At 36.5% G+C, this 20219-nt stretch overlaps 1 pseudogene; it reads right to left on the bottom strand.

Moving 5' to 3' along the window:
• The window catches only part of LOC107593484 (period circadian protein homolog 1-like), a 38722-nt pseudogene extending 22697 nt beyond the window's left edge, over window positions 1-16025 (bottom strand).
• Window positions 16026-20219: the final 4194 nt, after the last annotated feature.

Raw genomic sequence — 20219 nt, 5'->3', positions numbered from 1 at the left:
AAAAAAAAGAAGTATTTTTAGTCTTTAAAATGCATCCTCACACCATCTTGCAAAATCATCAACAATGTTGTCAACCACAGACCAGAGTATTTTTTTAGCCAAATTAAAATATGTAATGGCAAATTTCCATTTCCATTTAAACATTTAGCAGCAGACACTTATTCAAAGCAACTTACAAATGAGGACAAGAAGCTTAAAATAATTACTGCCTTATTGATGTAACCAAACATGATGCATAATACAGTATTTGCAGGTGACGACAACTAACCACAGTCTGGTATTTTCTTCAGTCATAGTTAACTGCTCACAGACACAAACCTTTCATCAACATCTTGAAACACACAGTTTGGCGTGTGTGTTGTGGTGAAGATTCTCTTATCAGATGGAATTCTTGGTGCTGCAAATTAGAAAAAAAAAAATCAAAAGACAGCCTAATTAGTTATCATAATAGCTTGAAAGCTAAACACTTGAGGGCAATAGCATCTGTGTGATTACCTTCATATCCAGAGTGAACTCTCTTAGCTAAAATGAGGCAGCAGAAATGTTCCTCAGAGAGCTCCGAGTCTTGAACCTTCATTAAATATGGGGTCATCCTGAATGGATAGTACTGCAGATCTCCTTCCTTCTCTTTACCACCACTACACAAACAAACAAACAAAAAAGCATATTTTAAAGATAATTTCAAACCTAGTATTGCATCACCAGTTTGACTAACAGCATACCCAGATAGCAACATATTGTCGGCCCAGATCCGGCCCACATCTGGCACATGTGGGATGATGATCTGGCCCACATGTAGCGTAGAATGATGGCACTTGGGCGGACCACTCCTGTTTGCCAGATCTGGGCCAAAAGCAGGCCATATCAATGCCACATGTCAGCCAAGAGCAAAGGAATAAACAACACTGGACCTTATCTGAGCCACAAAATCTTCATATATTATTTATAGATTCCTCTCAGCTTGTCTAAACTTGTTAACAAGCAAAATCACTGAAGGAAAGAAGAGAACAGGAAAAAAAGAGACAAACAGAAACTCAAGAACTACAACTGACCTTAGCCACAGCCTTAGATGAATTCAGCTGAAGATAATAGACATTACATCTCGGAAGATCTCAGCAGAGGAGGATTAAACAAATCCACAAACAGCATTACCAGCTTCACTTATTACTAATCAGATTGACTTTATTTCTGTTAGAGGTCTACAGAAGTTCTTATTGAGAATGAACAGGGGTTGAAATCTAACGTTTGTGTCATTTGAAGTCACCATATTGGTGATTAGTATTTCCATTAGTTGGGCTTTTTAACTCTTATAACAGTTAGTTTGTTTACGCTGGCTGTTGTGACGGTTTGTTTATCAAACACATATACAGTAACAAATAAAGACATAATGAGATCAGGTGATGATAGTCAGTTGTTGATGGTTCATCATCATAATGAAATGGCCTGATTCACATTTGACAAATTATTGTATTGAACCAATAATGCATGTGCTATATAAAACTGCAGTGTGAGGCCCAGTCCACACAAACGTGGTTATTTTCAAAACCGCAACTTTATCTACATGGTTAGGCCGTTCGTCCACACGCAAACGCAGCAACAGTTCACTGCAACCGAACATTTTTGAAAACGCCTGCCAGGGTGAAGATGTTCAAAAACTCCGGTTGCAGTGTTATCGTGTAGACAGCGAAACCGGAGTTTTTGGCTTGTGACGTCAGAGCCTGTGCTGTTATCGCCGCCTACTGGAGACTTTTCAGGCTTCTGATTGGCCAACATGGCTTTACAGTTGAGATTATATTGCCACCTGTTGGTTTGGCATGCTCTTGACAGTGCTTCATAGCATGCGTTTTCATTTTCATGTGGACAGAGATTTTTTTTTAAAACAGAAGGAAAAACTCAATTTATAAAAATACCCGTGTACGTGCGGCCATGGCCTAAGATCAACAGTATTGCAGAACCAATTAAAATATTTTTAAAAAGCACAAAAAAATTTGACTCCAATAACGCACAAAGTCATCATAAATCAACACATGAACCTCAACAATGGTGACAATAAAAATTTTAATGTTTCCATGCTTGATGGGTACCATATTACAAAACTCCCAGCATGCATCACAGCATCAATAAATTATGCAGCTGAATTGTCCTATTATTTTCTTTAATTCCAACCTTGGCTCATGCATTTATTTTGTATTTTTTTGCTGTTTTTTGCTCTGTCATTTAGTAGCTTTTTGTAATGTCCAGAATTGATCCGATTAGCTGAATATGTTGTCACTATTGTTGAGATCCATATGCTGATTGCGGATATCTGTTTGTGTCAGTGCTCTTCACCTTTTATTATATCTTCAAACTGATGTTGCAACTCACATTGCAGTAACACAGGGTTTCTTAAATAAAATCATTAAATTACACCGCTCAATTTTCAAATTTTCAATTTTTGAAACAGGCCATTACACAATAATTGTGAAACCATCAATAGCAAACTATCATGTACAGCAAATGTGTCAAACACACTGTCAGAGCACTGAAAAAAGACAAATGATTAATAATAAGTGTTAAGAGCCCAACTAATGGAAACTCCAATCACCATTATGGTGACTTCAAATGACATTAGATTTAAACCCCTGTTAATTCTCAACAAGAACTTCTGTAGACCTCTAACAGAAATAAAGTCAATCTGATTAGTAATAAGTGAAACTGGTAATGCTGTTTGTGGAGTTGTTTAATCCGAGATCTTCAAAGATTTAATGTCTATTATCTTCAGTTGATTTCATCTAAGGCTGTGGCTGCAGTCAGTTGTTGTTGTTGTGTTTCTGTCCGTCTCTTTTTTCTGTTCTCTTCTGTCCCTCAGTGATTTTGCTTGTTGACAAGCTGAGAGGACTCTATAAATAATATATGAAGATATTGGGGCTCAGATAAGGTCCAGTGTGGTTCATTTATTTGCTCTTGGCTGACATGTGGCATTGCTATGGCTTGCTTTTGGCCCAGATCTGGCAAACAGGAGCAGTTCATTTGTGCCATCAAGTGCCATCATTCTACGCTACATGTGGGCCAGATCATCATTCCACATGTGCCAGATGTGGGCCAGATCGGGGCTGACAATTTGTTGCTATCTGGGTAACGACTTGAACTGCTAATGAACTTAGCCCAATTAAATATGAATCATTTGATTGACATGTAAACAACAACAGTTTTTTCACATGACATTTAGGGGATCCAGATATCCAGTTGACTAGTTACTAAGTACTTAAAAGAAAACCAAAAAAATCTTTAAAAGATTTGAAAGTCAAGACAGAAGTAACATACTAGCCAGTCAATCATACTGAAATGTTATTGTTCAACTAGAGTGTGCATCAGACAGTCAACAGCCAGTGACTATTTCAAACCTACCACACTATGCCTATGCGTGCAAGATAGCAACAAAATAAATGGCAGTGTGAAATGACACTATTGCACTTACAGTTATGAACAGTTAACATAAATGTGTGTAATAGTAACATAAATTTGTAGGGATGCACTGAATGTTTGGCAACCGAAATTATTAATAAGCGAAAAGATCGAATAAATTGTACCGAACAATGACGTTACGCTATCAAATAGCAACCATTGTAAAGTGAGTGGCGCTCACCCTTTATAATGTAACAAACATGTCAGCAGTGTGGAAGCATTTAAACTGTCCGAGAAAGATGCAAAAATCATTACAAGCACCGACAGCGTGAGACTGTTTAGTACTGCATCGCATGTCTTCGATAAGAGGAAGGGGTGATTGTTGCTGGTTTACTGTATGATGATTGAAATCGCGAAATGGCCTTAAAGGGGTCATAGGATGCTACATGCACTTTTACAAGTTGTTTGAACTGAAATGTGTTGGCAGTGTGTGTACACAACCATAATGATAATTTTTTTTTTTATCTCATTAAATGTTTTTCCTTTCTCAAATCGAGCCGATCTCAGATGCCTGTCTGTGTGACGTCACACAGACAGGCCCCTCCCACGATAGTTTGATTGACAGTAGCGTTTCAGCACAGACTGGACTGGTGTCTTACCTCAGACACGCCCTGAGTGAGCTGTCATCAGTCCGCCATTGTTTCACCGCCGGAGCAGATGCAGACAAGCATGACTCCTGAGCGATTGAGGTGTTCTGTTGTTGGATGTAATAAGGAACATAGCAGTCGTCATTTACTCCTGACATCTGAGCTGCTGAACTCACAGTGGATTTTGTTTGTTTGTGAAGGGAATGCTCTGGTACTCTGGCGTTGCTGATCTGCCTAAATGCGTCTATGTTTGCGCGAATCATTCATGATCCAGCCTCATCTACAGAAGAAATGAGTATAATGTTTTGTAACGAATCTTTGGAAATTGCCTTTCCTAATAATGTGCTAATTAGCAAGTGTCACGATGAATGTAAAAGTAAAGTCTAAAGTAACAGTCTCTCTGAGAGCAGCTCGGAAAGGAGGGGCGGGGTCAGCAGAGCTCATTAACATTTAAAGGGAAATGCTACAAAAACGGCTTGATCTGAAAAGAGCTGTTTTTGACAGGGTAAAAAAAGGTGTTTTTACACTACATTGAGAAATTTTAACCAAACTATGTTACAGACTTTTCATTAAGACCCTAAAGAATCATATCAACTTGTGGAAAATGGGCATCATATGACCCCTTTAAACAATTAGTAAATAAACTGCAGAACGTTATGTTTTCTAATACACGCACAAATTGCATCCTTGTTAACCAGGGTTCAAAGTCCAAAGCGCAAGGAAAATCTGCGCTGAAACAGTGTTACTCGTCAGTTGCTCAGTCACATTTTTATGAATTTTTACAAGGCATGTGACAATGCGATACGTGCGACGTATTCGTAATGAGACGCATTTATAAATCTGCTGTCAACAAAAAGAAGCATTGAGGTCTTCCTGCGCGTTTCCGGCAAAATAAAAGTTGACAAAAAGCAAGAACTCCAACATTCATAAATGTTAGTATTGTAATTTTACTCTTATGTAAAATAAGATCAAAAGTAAGACAATAATAATGATAATAATTACAAAAGCTCTGTTAATACATTTATTATAACATACACACATAGTGTTCAAATTGGGATCTGTAATTTTTTCTAATGTTTTAAAAGAAGTCTCTTCTGCTCAACAGCATGCCTGATTCAAGAAGGGGGTCTGACTAACTTATTAATTTTAAAGTTAAATTGTGCCTTGTTGGTATAATGTCTGCTAGAATGTTAAAAAATGTTTAGTGTTAAATATTTTTAAATTGTTGTTTTGTAAATTTTTTATTTTTTTGAAAACAAGACAAAACAGTAAAAAGCACATTTTGGTTATTTAATTTATGCATTGGTGAAAAAAATTGTCGAAATACATGGTGGAAAAAAACTTGAAAAACTGTGTTCGGTATTCGGCCTTCAGCCCAGTGTTTCATTTTTGTTAGGTTTCGGCTTCGGCTAAGAATTTTCATTTCGGTGCATCCTTATAAATTTGTATAATAGTGCTTGATTCAAGTGTGTCTGACCTGATTCGACAGAAGAAGGATTTCTCCTGCATGAACTCAGTCGATGATGACTCTGAAAAGCAGTGAAAGAGATGAATGTGACCAAAACAAATGCAAGATATGAAAGTGAAAGTGACATGACATGTGGCCAAGTATGGTTACCCATACTTGGAATTAGTGCTCTGCATTTATCCCATCCAAAGTGCACATACACAGCAGTGAACACACACACACCGTGAACACACACCCGGAGCAGTGGGCAGCCATTTTTTGCTGCAGCGCCCGGGGAGCAGTTGGGGGTTCAGTGCCTTGCTCAAGGGCACCTCAGTCGTGGTATTGAAGGTGGGAAAGGGCGCTGTACATTCACTCCCCCCACCTACAATCCCTGCCTGTACGAGACTCGAACCCGCAACCTTTCAGTTATGAGTCCGACTCTCTAACCATTAGGCCACGACTTCATATAGAGAGATTAGTAGAGTAAATAAATGAGGAAACCTCCCTCAACCTGTTTCCCCATAAACAAAACGTAATAACCACTTTAATGTAGCTTGCGCTCACTGTTGTAAAGGGAAGCAGTCCTGGGCGGATGGCGTATGAGGTCAGCGCTGCGCATGTGCCGCTCAGAAGTGGAAACGCAGCGGAGAGATCAAAACAAATCAACGGTCACTAATTAGAAGTACCAAATGAGGATTTGTAAAGAAGAATGTCGGAGGATTTCGATATAAACCAAGAGAAGACTGGTTTTCCTTTGCTTCCTTTGCTCCTGTTAACAAACGTTGGTTTTCACGAGACTCACTGGCGCATGCGCAGCGCTGACCCCAGAGGTCATCCGCCCGGAAATGCTGCCCTTTACAACAGTGAGCGCAAGCTACATTAAAGTGATTATTACATTTTGAATATGGATATTTTTCTTACAAAAATGCATCGATTCACTACAGAAGGCCTTTGTTTACCCCCCGGAGCCGTGTGAGACACTTTTTTTTAATGGATGGGCACTTTTTATTTACCCCTAAAAACAGGCATATTTCTGAATGGGAGTATGTGAGTAGTTGACAATATGTTTGAATAAATCCATTCAGTGCACTGTGCATTGGTAGACTGACCTGTTCCGGTGCACATGCTCCAAGATGGAAGTCTGTATGGTGTTGTAAAACTGTAGAACACACTGACATCACGAGGTGTCAGAAACTCCACAAACTTTCTGTCTTTGAACTCATCTTTTTTGCAGTTCAAGATCCTTGCAGCCTGTTCCGAAATGTACACGATCTTTCCTGTGATCAAGGACACCGCAACTGCAAAAATATCCTGCAGACACAAAAACACCAAACATTTTTAGACATTGCCTTCATGTTCCTATATGTCATATTAATGAGGCCAGGAACTGAGCTGTGTCCAGGCCCAGCTCCAATCCAGCAAGTCGATCTTATATAACCGATACACACACATATATGTATATGTATGTGTGTATATACAATTGCAATCAAAATTATTCTCAACCTCCTTTACATGCAAGACACTCTTTTGCCGTGAACAACATTTTTTGAATTTTTATTAATACACATTTGTGTGATTCTAATGACTTAAAGGTGATGAAAAATAAATAAAAATAAACTGGCTTTAAACATTCATGTACAAAAAACATTTTTATTCTCTATAATCTTCAATAAACATTGCCTCTAAGTGCTTAAAAGCTTCTGAGACCTCTTTATGCAATCCTGACCTATTCCTTGCTTGAAAAAGCTTCCAGATCGCTGATAATTTGATAATAATCATTCACATTACTGATCATTATTTTCATGTTGCCACTAAATACCACTAAATATTTTTAATGATATTTAAATCAAGAGACTGCACTCAAGAACATTCTAGGACCAATCTCTAAAAGCTTCAGTAGATTTGGATGTATGCTTTGGGATTATTGCCCTGCTGGAAAGTACAATGATCATTATAGAGCTTCCAAAGGCTTAATTATGTTTTAACTAGGGCTGTTGAACATGTTAATTTAATTAATTAGTTTTGGGGGAGGAAAAAAGTGTTCAAATTATTAGCGCATTCAAAACACCCGCCCCACCCCAAATCTACATAGGTCATCTTACATTTCATACAGTTGATTGGTGATGAACATGATGCAGGACAACAACTCACTGTGTAATGTAGTCTACAGAATCAATTATATTTTGTGGACAGATGAGACCAAAAAATAACTTTTTTGTTTAAATGAGAAGCGTTATATTTGGAGAAAGAATAACACTGCATTCCAGCATAAGAACCAAATCTGTAAGACCTGCTTTCATCTTTGTGACGTGACATGTGGCCAAGTATGGTGACCCATACTCGGAATTAGTGCTCTGCATTTAACCCATCCAAAGTGCACACACACAGCAATGAACACACACACAGTGAACACACACCTGGAACTGTGGACAGCCATTTATGCTGCGGCGCCCGGGGAGTCTCGAACCCACAACCTTTTGGGTTACGAGTCCGACTCTCTAACCATTAGGCCACGACTTCCCCATAATTAATTTTGAACACAAATTAATATATTTTTAATGAAATCCGAGGGCTTTCTGACTCCCCATAGACAGCAAGGGTACAGCCATGGTCAAGGCACAGAAACATAGTAAGGAAATTGTTAAAATACTCCATGTGACATCAGTGGTTCAACCGTAATTCTTTGAAGCTACGAGAATACTTTTAGTGCACAAAGAAAACAAAAATAATGACCTTAATCAGCTTTGAATAATGTACTTTCAGTCATAAGGGTTGAAAACCAGAGATCTTTTGATGTTACGTTTGACAGGTAATCACCCAATTAAAAACATACAAGAATATTAAACTCAGAAGATGAAATACTCGTATAGTAAAAATAAAAAGCCTTTAATTAACTGGGCTAAGTCATTAAAACAGTTAAAAGAATATTACTATAGTAAACTAAGAAAAGAAGAGATAAGAATCTAGTCATATTTAGAAAGTTAACCTGACTGCACTTTGTGTTATATTGCACTATTGTTTTGAGTATGTCTTATATTTATATCATATGATATCACACAAACACCGAGTACAATATCACACGGGTGCTGTTTTTGTCCCGACTCCCGAATAGTATGAGTGCAAATGTGATACTGATTTTATGCAAGTTCAATAAATAATAAGTTAAAGTCGGCATGAAATGGAAGTTGCGATTGTCTTTTCTTCTCTACTGTGACGTATATCCGAGTGAAACGGAATCTGAAATGAGAGGGCGGGACTTGATTTTGTCCTTCGGGAACTGATTGGATCGTTGGAAGGTGGGGCGTTGCAAACAAAATGGAGCAGATCTGAATGCCAGTTTGCAGTTAGTGGTGGGGGATTTCTCTCCACTGGATTCACAGCCGATACCCAAGCATGAATAAATGTTTTATTTATTAAGGATGACGATGACGATCAACGGCACAAAACATGCCCAAACAGCGCGCGCGACAGAGAGTGAAACTGCCTGAATGACTGAGTGCGTCCTCCATCAGGTCAAGTCATATTCATGAAAAAAATTAGTTTGCGATGTCCTAAGAGTAATGTTGTCGTAATATCCTAATATCTTTTCAATGTTTAGGGGTAACGTACTCCCTCATGACTGGTGTCAGTGCTATAAAGTGAAGCATCAGCTTCAGCTTTTCCCCCTGTCGTTTATCCCAGCGTTTACCCCTCACGTCACTAGCTCCACCCTTGCGCCATAACTCGTGACCGGAAGAGAAGAGGAGTCATTTTGAGGGGGAGGGGAGGTTAACGTTTTTGATTAAAGGGGTCATATGATGCTTTTTTAAAGATCATTATTGAGGGCACATGAATTTAAAAAAAAAATAATGAAGTGCACGGATAAATTATTTATAACAAAACTACAGTATTCCATTAAAAAATAAGAATTTTCTATTTTGATTTCATGATGACTTTAATATTGTTATATTTTACACACTATACTGTCTGATTTTGCTCAATTTTGCCTAGGAAAACTTAGGGTTACCTATAAAACCACAGCAGAACTGTTGTCCAATCAACAGATACAAGTGTTTCATTCTGAATGAATCTGCGTTTTGAACAAATCGGGAGAACCAATAATTCAATGGCCCATTCATAAAGAGAGCCATTTACTTCATTCCTGAATGAATCAGCCATTTGAACAAATCAAATGAAAGAATAACTGAAGACATTTAAAGCCACCTATTGGTTATCAATGGTAATAAAACTATTTTGGTTACCATTGACATCCACTGCATGAACAAAAAAGAAAAAAGAAAAAAAAAAATACCTTTTTTGTTCCACAGACAGCTGTATTACAAAAAAAATCGTATAACTCGAAAATATTACATTATATATTGACAATATTAATTTAAAGAAATAATTTCAGTCTCGGGGGGGGGGGACTGAAATGTATAATGTAAAAATACATTATTTTCTGATAATTCAACGGCCTGTTGTCAATTATTCCTTACATATAAATATACACATACACAGTTGTAATCTACAGTTACCACACTTTAAGACTTTATTCAGATGTTGTATTTCAAAACACTTGTCAGGTTTTTTCCCCCCCTTTTTCTTTAAAACGTCCTAAAAAATTACACTGATGTATGTCATAGATTAATCTGGGATCTGGGTTTGGCATATGCGGTGCATCCCATGTGGTCTACGTCTACTGTATATAAAATATGTTTATTGTGTTTTAACTGATTTTAAAAAATGACATACTTGACGTATTCAGATATGTGTTTGCAGAGATTTTCTGGGCACACAGTAAGTTTAAGGCCGTTTAAGCTGTGTTTGTATGTTCTACTTACAGCATTTTTGAGGGTATATTCTGAGGTAATACTGTTGATTTCTTCAATAGTATATGAGGACACGTCCAGACCTGAGGGCTGACTGTCATTGATCATAAGCATCTGATAGTACTCTTCATTGGCTGCAAAAGCAAAGAAGAACATGCAAGGCTTACACAAAATATACAAAAATATAGCATAAATTATTGTGTTTGTGGTTGGCTGACCTTTGACTTGTTTGACGCAGCGCAGTGCATATCTGAGAGTGTGAAGTGTGCCCGGCCCTTGCTGCGTTTGTCATGAGGGAGGTGATATTTCAGCTCTTTTAAGGTCTTAAAAAGCTCCCTCTGAGTCTTAGCCTTTGCTGTCTGTTCACTACTGCAGAAACAACACACATACAAAGTGACACTAGTATTTATCCTATTGTACCTACTGTATTTCTTAAAAGGGGTCACTGCATGTTTTACAATGTAAAACATTCTTGAACTTACTGAATGAACACTCACTCACTAGTTCAAAAAGAGGAGCTGATTGACTTCTTCATTAAGTGATACAACTGTATTATAGCTATTTAAGGCCTGTGGTTTTGTTACCTGCAGCCGCTGGTTGATGGGTTATCTTGCTCTGAACTGACCAAGCTGAATGCATTGTTGCTACTGGGAGGTGAAAGACTTTGAGAGTTTGAGCTACAGAGGACAAATAAGAGGTGAATAGAACAGAAATATAAGTAAAACAGACATAAAATGACTGAAGAATTTCTAACGAGGCGTTATCATCAAGACCTTACATAATGCTTTATTTTATATTAGGCTGCCTGTGTTGGCAGGGTCTAATATAGTGCTTATTCATCCTTTTTCAAGAAATGCAAAAGTTGAATTTCAGTAGAACTAAACCATTTTTTAAAATTCCTGTAAATGTTAGTATTAAACGGGTCATATGATGCTTTTTTAAAGATCATTATTTGGTGTATTTGGTGTAACAGAATATGTTGACATGCTTTAATGTTCAAAAAACAAATTTTTCAAATACTGTACATTATTGTAGGTCCTCTATGCCCCGCCTCTCTCAAACACTTAGTTTTCTACAAAGTCCCTCCTTCCGACAAACGCAGTCTGCTCTGATTGGCCAGCTGACCCAGTGCATTGTGATTGGCTGAACACCGCAAGCACTCGTCGGAAATGTAACGCCCCTTACCATAATCGTGAGGTTCATCTTTCAAAATAAATGTAAAGACAGCCTGAAAGGGAAACTACGGAAGTCACCTGTAGGAGAAAAAAAAACAATCCATGGCGATGGTTTTGCAATCCGTCTGTCAGGAAAGGGACGGAGGACTCAAATGCAGTTCAAACAGAAATAGGCTTTATTCCGAACACCAAGCCAGCAAGGCGTGAAATCACACAGTTAGGTGGAATGCAGTGGTGTGGCGCTCCCTGCGCACACATTCACCGAGACAGGGGGCTGAGAGGAATACCGGAGGACGTCCAGAATCGTACTCCCAAGCTGCCCTTACTGTCCACAGTCGCGATACTAATTCCTTGCCTGAGGATCCTGGAAACAGTGCAAAAGAGTGTAGAGGAGAGTGAAAAACTCAAAAGCGCGCCCATACAGCACATAAAGACATAAGACATACACACGCCGAAAGAAAGACAAAGACAGGAATATATAGGAAGTGGGAAAAGACTCCAAAGTCAGTCACAATGCCAGGTTTATTATAAAATAATAATCAAGTGCTAAGATTATCACAAAGATTTTGATGCACATCTTTCTTATTAAATCATTGTATTCCACCTCGTACAACTGATAGAGAATCACTTAAGACTATTTGCTGTAGGCATATTCCACATAATAATATGCAATAATACAATATACAATATGATTCGTTAACACGTAGGCTACCTACAAGCTTACTGCATGAATCCGTGAGTACAGTTTACAAACCCGAGGGAACGGATTGCGAAAGCGTGCGCACGGATTATGAATTTGTGGGTACGGATTCAAAACCCGAAGGTACGGTTTACTTAATCTGAGCGCACGGATTGGAAATTCGTGGGTACTGTTTATTAATCCATGGGCACGATTTGTTAAACCGAGGGAACAGTTTAAGAATTTGTGAGTACGGTTTATAAACTGAGGGGACGGATTGCAAAACCGTCGCCACGGATTGTTTTTTTCTTTTCAGTTGGCCTGATGTTCCCTGCAATACAGAACTTGGTTAATTCCTCATTTTTGCCTATGCTGCGCTTGGCCCTTTAATTGCTGCTTACAGCTGTTTAGTTCTCACTTTTATTATTAAGCAATAACACACAAGCAAGCATGCTGTTGTTCTGAATATATCTGGCCACAGCAGCATCATACCATAGGTAATTACTAGGGCTGTCGATTTAACACATTAATTTTATGGAATTAATTATGGAAAAAATAACATTAAAATGACTAATGCATTTAACACAACAACATCAACCATTGCATGTAGTTGCTGATGAACATGATGCTGGACAATGACTGACTAGAATGCAGTCATATGCCCCTAAAATTCAAGACACAAGGGCAAAAAGGGTCCCTTGAATTGGTTTTTGTCTTATATAAATATTATATAGTTTAGCAATATCACTCGAGCAAGAGTGCTGTTTTTTCCTCAAATATCTGTTAAGCAATGTATATATATTGCAATGTGATATTGACTGTTGTTCATAGCAATGCTGCATATCATACTGATCATCCAGGTAACTTAAACTGGTGTTACTTTCATGTCCCTCATTTCACACCACAGACTCGCACACTCAATTAATACAAATGCAACTGGTACCATCTTGCATCTCAACAATCAATTGTATTATGTAACAGGTTGATACACTTCTTGTATCTCCTCACCTCTTGTTACTCCCTGATGATGCCATGATTGCAGAATCTTTTCCGTTTCCACTGGAACTCCCCACAGACTCATTTCCATGTGATTCATTACTGTGGGACTCGTTACTGTGAGATTCTGTGCCACTTCCACAAGAGCCACTTCCGCCCATCTCCATGTCCTCATGCATCTGTGTTTGAGGCCTCGGAGAAAGTGGGTGGGTCGTGACTGCTGTCACTCCCCTCAGAGGCCACGCCCATGTGGTGCAGGTGAGACATGGAGCCACACGGGGACTCAGACTCGCCCCTGTACAGGTAGGGCTTTGGCTCTGTCTCACCTGACATGGTCAAGCTTTACATTTCAGGTCAAAGGTCCCCTGACCCAATTACTTGTAGAAGCTGTGAAAACAAATGGTAAGATAAGGTAAATGCATTAATGTTTTTTCCCCCCCAAAATAAATTATATTTATTGAGTCAATGCGAGTCAATGACAGGGTGTTAATTTTTTGTCCAGATCTATGAATTTATTAAAAAATACATAAAAAATGCAATTCATGCATACAATGACTTCAATATGCTTATTTTATGATAAGCACGTTTTTAATTTCTCAGTTAAAATTAATGTCACGGTGATACAGACCCTCATAACTGTAGTAATTAATGTAGTGCTGCTAGAAAGTTATTCCAAAATGATTTAGTCCTTTAGTCACAATGCCTTTAATTTTCATGCTTTAGTGTGAGTCATTTGTTCAGAGTCTGTCATTTTCATACAAGTGATAAAGATATTGTGAAAGATACGATGGAATTTATACGATCTTTGAAACATTTTCCCCTAGTTTTTATAATTACATAATGAGACCATTTTTAAATTAATTTTCATATTCTCTGAAATCTTAAAAAGCAATTTTTTTATATTTGTAAATGTCGTTTTTTTAGGAGTTTTTCAGAATGCATTTGGACCATTTCTGAGTCTTTAATGAAAAAAATTAATATGTTTAAAATTCAAAAGCATCAATTTCTCAGCCCCCACTAGCTACCTAATACTATGAGAGATTTTTTAAATTATTATTATTATTCATTGATATATAGAAACCATAGATTGCTGGTCAAGCATCCATGATATTATACAACAATCGAAAGTCACATGGGAAATGCAGTTGGATGCACATACCTGACTCACACAGATTAATGTTTCTGATAGTTGCTGGAAATAGTCCAGTTTCACCAACTAAATTACAAAATAGCATTTTTCAAGGCAGTCACTACAACTTTATTTCAATGAAAACATATATTAAACCCTAAACAAACATGTAACTTAATTTCATATTTTTAGGTGTGCTGCTGAAGAAATAAAACATAATACATAATAAACAAACCTCTATTGATATATTTCCAGTCAATCAAAACCTATAGGGCCGACAAAAAAAAACAAGCCTGCAGTTACATATTTTCAGTGTTGGGGAAAGTTACTTTTAAAAGTAATGCATTACAATATTGCGTTACTCCATAAAAAAGTAACTAATTACGTTACTTAGTTACTTTTTATGGAAAGGAATGCGTTATGTTACTTTTTAAATCTGGACAGGGCTTGCTTGTTTGTTTTTAAAATAAAAAAGTTATATTTTTGGCAAATATAAAAGCCTTTTCACACCAAAACTGAAATGAATAAGCCTCAGGCTGAAGGGAAAGTACATTTACGTCCGTACTGTAGAATGCAGAAGAAGAAATTTCAACACACTTCAGCAATAAAAAATGACACACAAATGTTTGTCTAGAATCATTTGTGCTTATTAGTACGGTTGAACTGGATCATCGAAGGACAGAAGCAAAGACATTGGTTAATAGAATGGGATTAAATACATAAAGGATATTTGTGTTGTTTAACATTTAATTATTGCAGGTTTGCGTCATATTCTGAGTTGCATTATTTTTATTCATTTTGAGGAATACTGAATGCGTGTTTTTTTGTGTGAGTGAGATGAATTAATGCATATTCATATTTATTTTAGAATTACAGTAACATCTTCTGATTTCTCTCAACATGGCGACAGGAGAGCTGTCAATCAATAAATTGAAAAAAAGTAACTTGCGTTACTTATTTGAAAAAGTAACTCAGATATTTAATGTAAATGTAAAATGTAATGCGTTACTTTACTAGTTACTTGAAGAAAGTAATCTGATTACGTAACTCACGCTACTTGTAATGCGTTACCCCCAACACTGCATATTTTGTCAGTGACTATTGTTGACGTTATTTTGAGGTGCATATTTGTACTTTTTGTAGTGGGAACGTAAGACGTTCCATGTGAAAACAGTTTATTGCGTGAGTTTATTGCACTTTTTGTCTTTCAGAGAGCTTGCAATAGGCTACATGTACTGAATAATTACATTAAAACTATTAACATCAGTGCACATATAGTGGCGTTGAAGACTAGCCAAGAAAACATTAGCACTCTTGAAAATTTCATGTATTTAAATACATTTGTTTTGTTTTCAGCCCAAACCCCCACCCAGTCCGCCTTTCTACACTCACACACGTTGACCAGCACTGCACGGTACACTGACACAGTTATGTAAAAAGTCGTGCTACCACCGACAAAATTCGTTTTATGAACTTCTTAATTGACATACAGGTTGTAACAAGGAAAAACCGCATATACTCTATTTATAATGTAGTAGAATCATTGCAACTCTATGAAAATATAGGAATACTATACAAAACGGAACGATATGAAAATTTCGGCGCATGCGCGGCACGCGACAGGTTACGCAACATGTTTTATTTAAATGAACAGTGAAAAAATGAGGAGTTCTAATGTCACAAACCAGCAAGAGCACGCTTGATTCCCGATCCAGGTCTTTGGTGATATCAGTGTTGTCCCGGCTTACTTTTGTCACAGCGAGGCACGTATGAATCCTGACATACTGTACATCACCGGTCCTTATTACTGATCACTGAAAGCAGTGGCTCACGGTCTGACCTCAATTCTGGCTCCTCCCCTTCTACTTCAGGCTGCAGTACTACGGTTCCCATGGAAAACACTACCTAGTGACGTCAGTCCGCGCTCATTGGTGTATGACTCGTGTCAGTTTGTTTGTATAAATCGTGAAGGCGCCGCACGTGGAATGCCATGCTGACGCTGTGATCTCGGAAAGTAGAGTAACCGTATAAAGTTCAAAATGACGGTAACGTTGCTACGTTATATAAAGACAACATAGAATTGCTCGTTATCTAAGTCCTTATACACCCCGCTGCACGCTTAATTTTTATGCAGTGGCAATAACTACAAAACTACGTTCGTTTTATGCTGCGTTCTTAATTAGACATCATTTTTGATTAACCGGATTTGGATTTTTATGGTACCGTGTACTGATGCACATGTCTACCGTTACTCGATTTCGTAGTTTAGGCTTACTTGCGTTCACTATTATAACTGCACAGGGGTCACACCCACTGACCCACACATACACAAGGATTGCTGTGTCCCATCTTTGACAGAATGAAATGCAAACATCCGATTATGGATTATTGTGGATGATTGCCTAACCATATCAAGGAACTGTGATGTATCTGTGTGTTTTTTTTATATATATATATTTATTTTATTTTATTTATTTTATTTATTTTATTTATTAGACATTAAAGACATAACATGCAACATTTACAACTTTAACAGGATTTAGACATCCAAAAAGATAACACAATTAAAGGAATGGGTTTACATTACATATATATAAAAAAAATCAATAATACTTTAAAATAAAAAGACAGCATATACCCGTTCCATTTTCAAGTAACTTCAACTCTTTAGCGAATAAAATTGTATCTCTACATTTTTTGTTATCAATACACTGGAGAGACTCAAAATACAAAATCAGTCATAAAGACTTTCAAACAGGGTTTAGAACTATTTCTTTTACTTTTATGAATATGAAATTTACAAAATAAAATCATTAGATTCATCATAAAACTGACAGATGCATTTTTTGATTCAAAATAATATATTTGGATGTTAATTCACAATTATAACCAGATTTCTGTTGAATATATATATAGATAAATCTTCCCAGAATTTTTGGGAATGGTAACATTAAAAAAAAGATGTAGAATTCTTTCTGGCTGATCTGAACAAAATGAACATTTTTCATCAATATCCATAAATTTTGCTAAAGTATAGTTACTAACATAAATATTATGAAGTACTTTCAGATGTATTTCCCGAAGTTTGTTAGATATACAAAACCGAAAGGGAAGAAGCCAAGCTTTTTTCCAAATAATCTCTGGAAAACAAATGTTCCAGAAAAATTTCCCTCTAGGCTTAATAGATCTCTTTTCATAAAATAGATTTCTAATAAATTTATTTGTGCATTTTTTACTGTTAATGTCCACCCTATTTAAATTAAGGATTGGTTCAATTCTACAAATGTTAAGGGACAACATATGGCTTCTCATTAACATCAATAAACCTGTGGGAATGGCGTTTATCACAGAATAATATTCTCTACATTTAATGGGAAATGCCCATTTATTCATAAAATTTTCATATGAAAGCAACTCAGCTGACTGATCAAAAAGGTCAGATAAAAAAATAATTCCTTTATCCATCCAACTCTGTAAATAAAGAGATTTCGTGATGTATCTGTGTGAGAGGATTTGATTGCAGACAGTGACGTGCGTGACATGAAAAGTTTGGTACATAATTAGCGTTGTTTGTTTAAATAGCATTTCAACTTTAAATTGACTCATTTCTCCTTCCTCACTCATAAAACGCTCATCTCCACCCTGATGCATCTCTCACCTCATCACTTTCTAATTTATTGGAACGGTCACTTCCTATCAACACCATTTGGTCTATTGTAATACTAAGAAAAACTTGTTATTATCCATTCTAGCTATTTTCAGTTATTAATATTCAGGACTGTAATAGTCAAATGACAGTGGATCATTAGGATGAACATCCTTTCTTTAGGATTCTGTGAAAATATAAATATATTAATAATATATAATGATGTGTGTCTTTAGGATTCTGTGAAATTATAAATATATTAATAATATTTAATGATGTGTGATAAATTAGATAATGCATCTAAAGATGATTCAAACTGCAGACAGACCATCCCTGCCAACAAGTGACTACAACTTTCTAGTTTACAATACTATGCTTTAAAAACCATCATACTTATAAAGTATGATGTGATAAAGCTGTTTCAACGAGTCACTTGACTAAGGCCTTGTTTCACTTTAAAGATAAATGCCCTATCATTGCTAATTTTTCCTCCATCTCTCGTCACATTTAGTGCTAGGGATGTAACGATTCACTCAACTCACGATTCTTTTTTTATTTTTACAAAATTAGGTTTAAGACAAATTATAAATAAATGTGTCCTTTTATTATTGCTTGGACAAAATGCTGCATGTTTCTTTGTGAAATTGAAATATAACACTATAATAATATACTAATACAACACTTGTATATCATTGCTCTTTTGTTGGTTTTGATTGCTTCTATTGTCCTCATTTGTAAGTGGCTTTGGATAAAAGCATCTGCTAAATAACTAAATTTAAATATAATGTAAATGTAAATAACAAAACTAAATTAACATTTTAAAACAAGCCCCAAATCAAATAAATAAGTAACACAAATAAAAGAAATATCTTCATATAAACAAAATAAGGCTTTGTCTGTGCTCTTTCCATTTAAAATTAGAGGCAATCATTTCCAAACAATGATATAATCATGTTTAATAATCATTAAACATAATAATAATCATTATCCAAACAAAGATGCTGCATACATGCAACATGAGGATTTAAAAAAAAATCTAAATTACATTGTATTATTTCTAAATTTGAAGCAAAAACAGAATGGTTTGACTTCAGTTTTGTGAAACTATGCATAAAAATATCTGCATGAAACAGAAACAGCAGACGAGCTGAACGAGACGCAGATTCATTTAGGTGTAGGAGTTACCTTCAAGATGAGTTACCTTACTGTCTTGAGTTTCTAAAGACAGTAAGTTCCCCTCAGACATGCATTCATATAAACTCCTACACCTAAATAAATCGCGATTTGTTTAGCATCTCAACCGATTTGAATCGTCTCATATTTTAATCGATTTTCAACCGGCTCGCGGTTAATCGTTACATCCCTAGTTAATGCTATCAGCAAGTCAAATAGAACATATCTTCAGAGGGCCCTTCTCATAATGCCCAGTAAGATTCAGTGAGTTCATTCAGTTTACTCTCCTCCTGCTGATTACTGTTTTGTTGAATACTATGAAAGGTCTGCAGCTTATTTGAAGTGCATAGCCCAGGGATTTCAAACCCAGCTCCTGGAGGGCCACAGTCCCTAAAGTTTAGCTCTAACCTGCTAGTTCTTTCCAAAAATACATTAAACAATTCTGAGTTTCGAAACACTGCTTCACGAAGCTTCGAACAATTTGCGAATCTTTCGTTTCGAATCAGTGTTTCGGAGCGCGTAATATCAAACCGGCCAGGTCACGTGATTTTAGCAAACGAAGCTTCGTTACGTCACATTGTTTCGAATCGTTGCGAAACTCCGATGGTTCACCACTGGGGGGTGTTGATCTCAAAGTGAACCCATGAACCACTTCTGGTTGCTCAGTAATCATGTGACATGAAATCACACGAAATTTTACGATAAAAATAAAAAATTCAGGGCCAGATGTTGTGGGTTAAACAAAAGATAAATTCCCTTTAACACAGATGGCTATATAGTTTTTAAAAAATGTGCAAAAACATGCAGTAGGCCTACTTTCAACCTACAAATCACATCATACCTTAAAAATTACAAAATGAGCTTACGATAGAATTAAAACCACCTCCTTCTCCTGACTGATAACACTACTTTTGCCTGCTGTTTTTTTTACAGATCTAATGAAACAATTAATTAAATAATTAGCCTACATAAATCAATTAATTCATTAAATAATTAATTTAGTTCATTGTGTGTTAAGGGTTTGATTATGCTTGAATAAAACAAGCACCGATATTTAATAGTATTTAAGTGTTTATTATTTATTTTTAAAAAATGGTATTTCTAAAAAAAAAAAAAACGTTTCGTTTTGTTT

Source organism: Sinocyclocheilus grahami, unplaced genomic scaffold, assembly GCF_001515645.1.
Source record: "Sinocyclocheilus grahami isolate Dianchi unplaced genomic scaffold, SAMN03320097.WGS_v1.1 scaffold171.1, whole genome shotgun sequence".
Classification (NCBI taxonomy): domain Eukaryota; kingdom Metazoa; phylum Chordata; class Actinopteri; order Cypriniformes; family Cyprinidae; genus Sinocyclocheilus; species Sinocyclocheilus grahami.
Note: the sequence above shows the minus strand (reverse complement) of the source record. Positions and strands in the feature narration are given on the sequence as shown.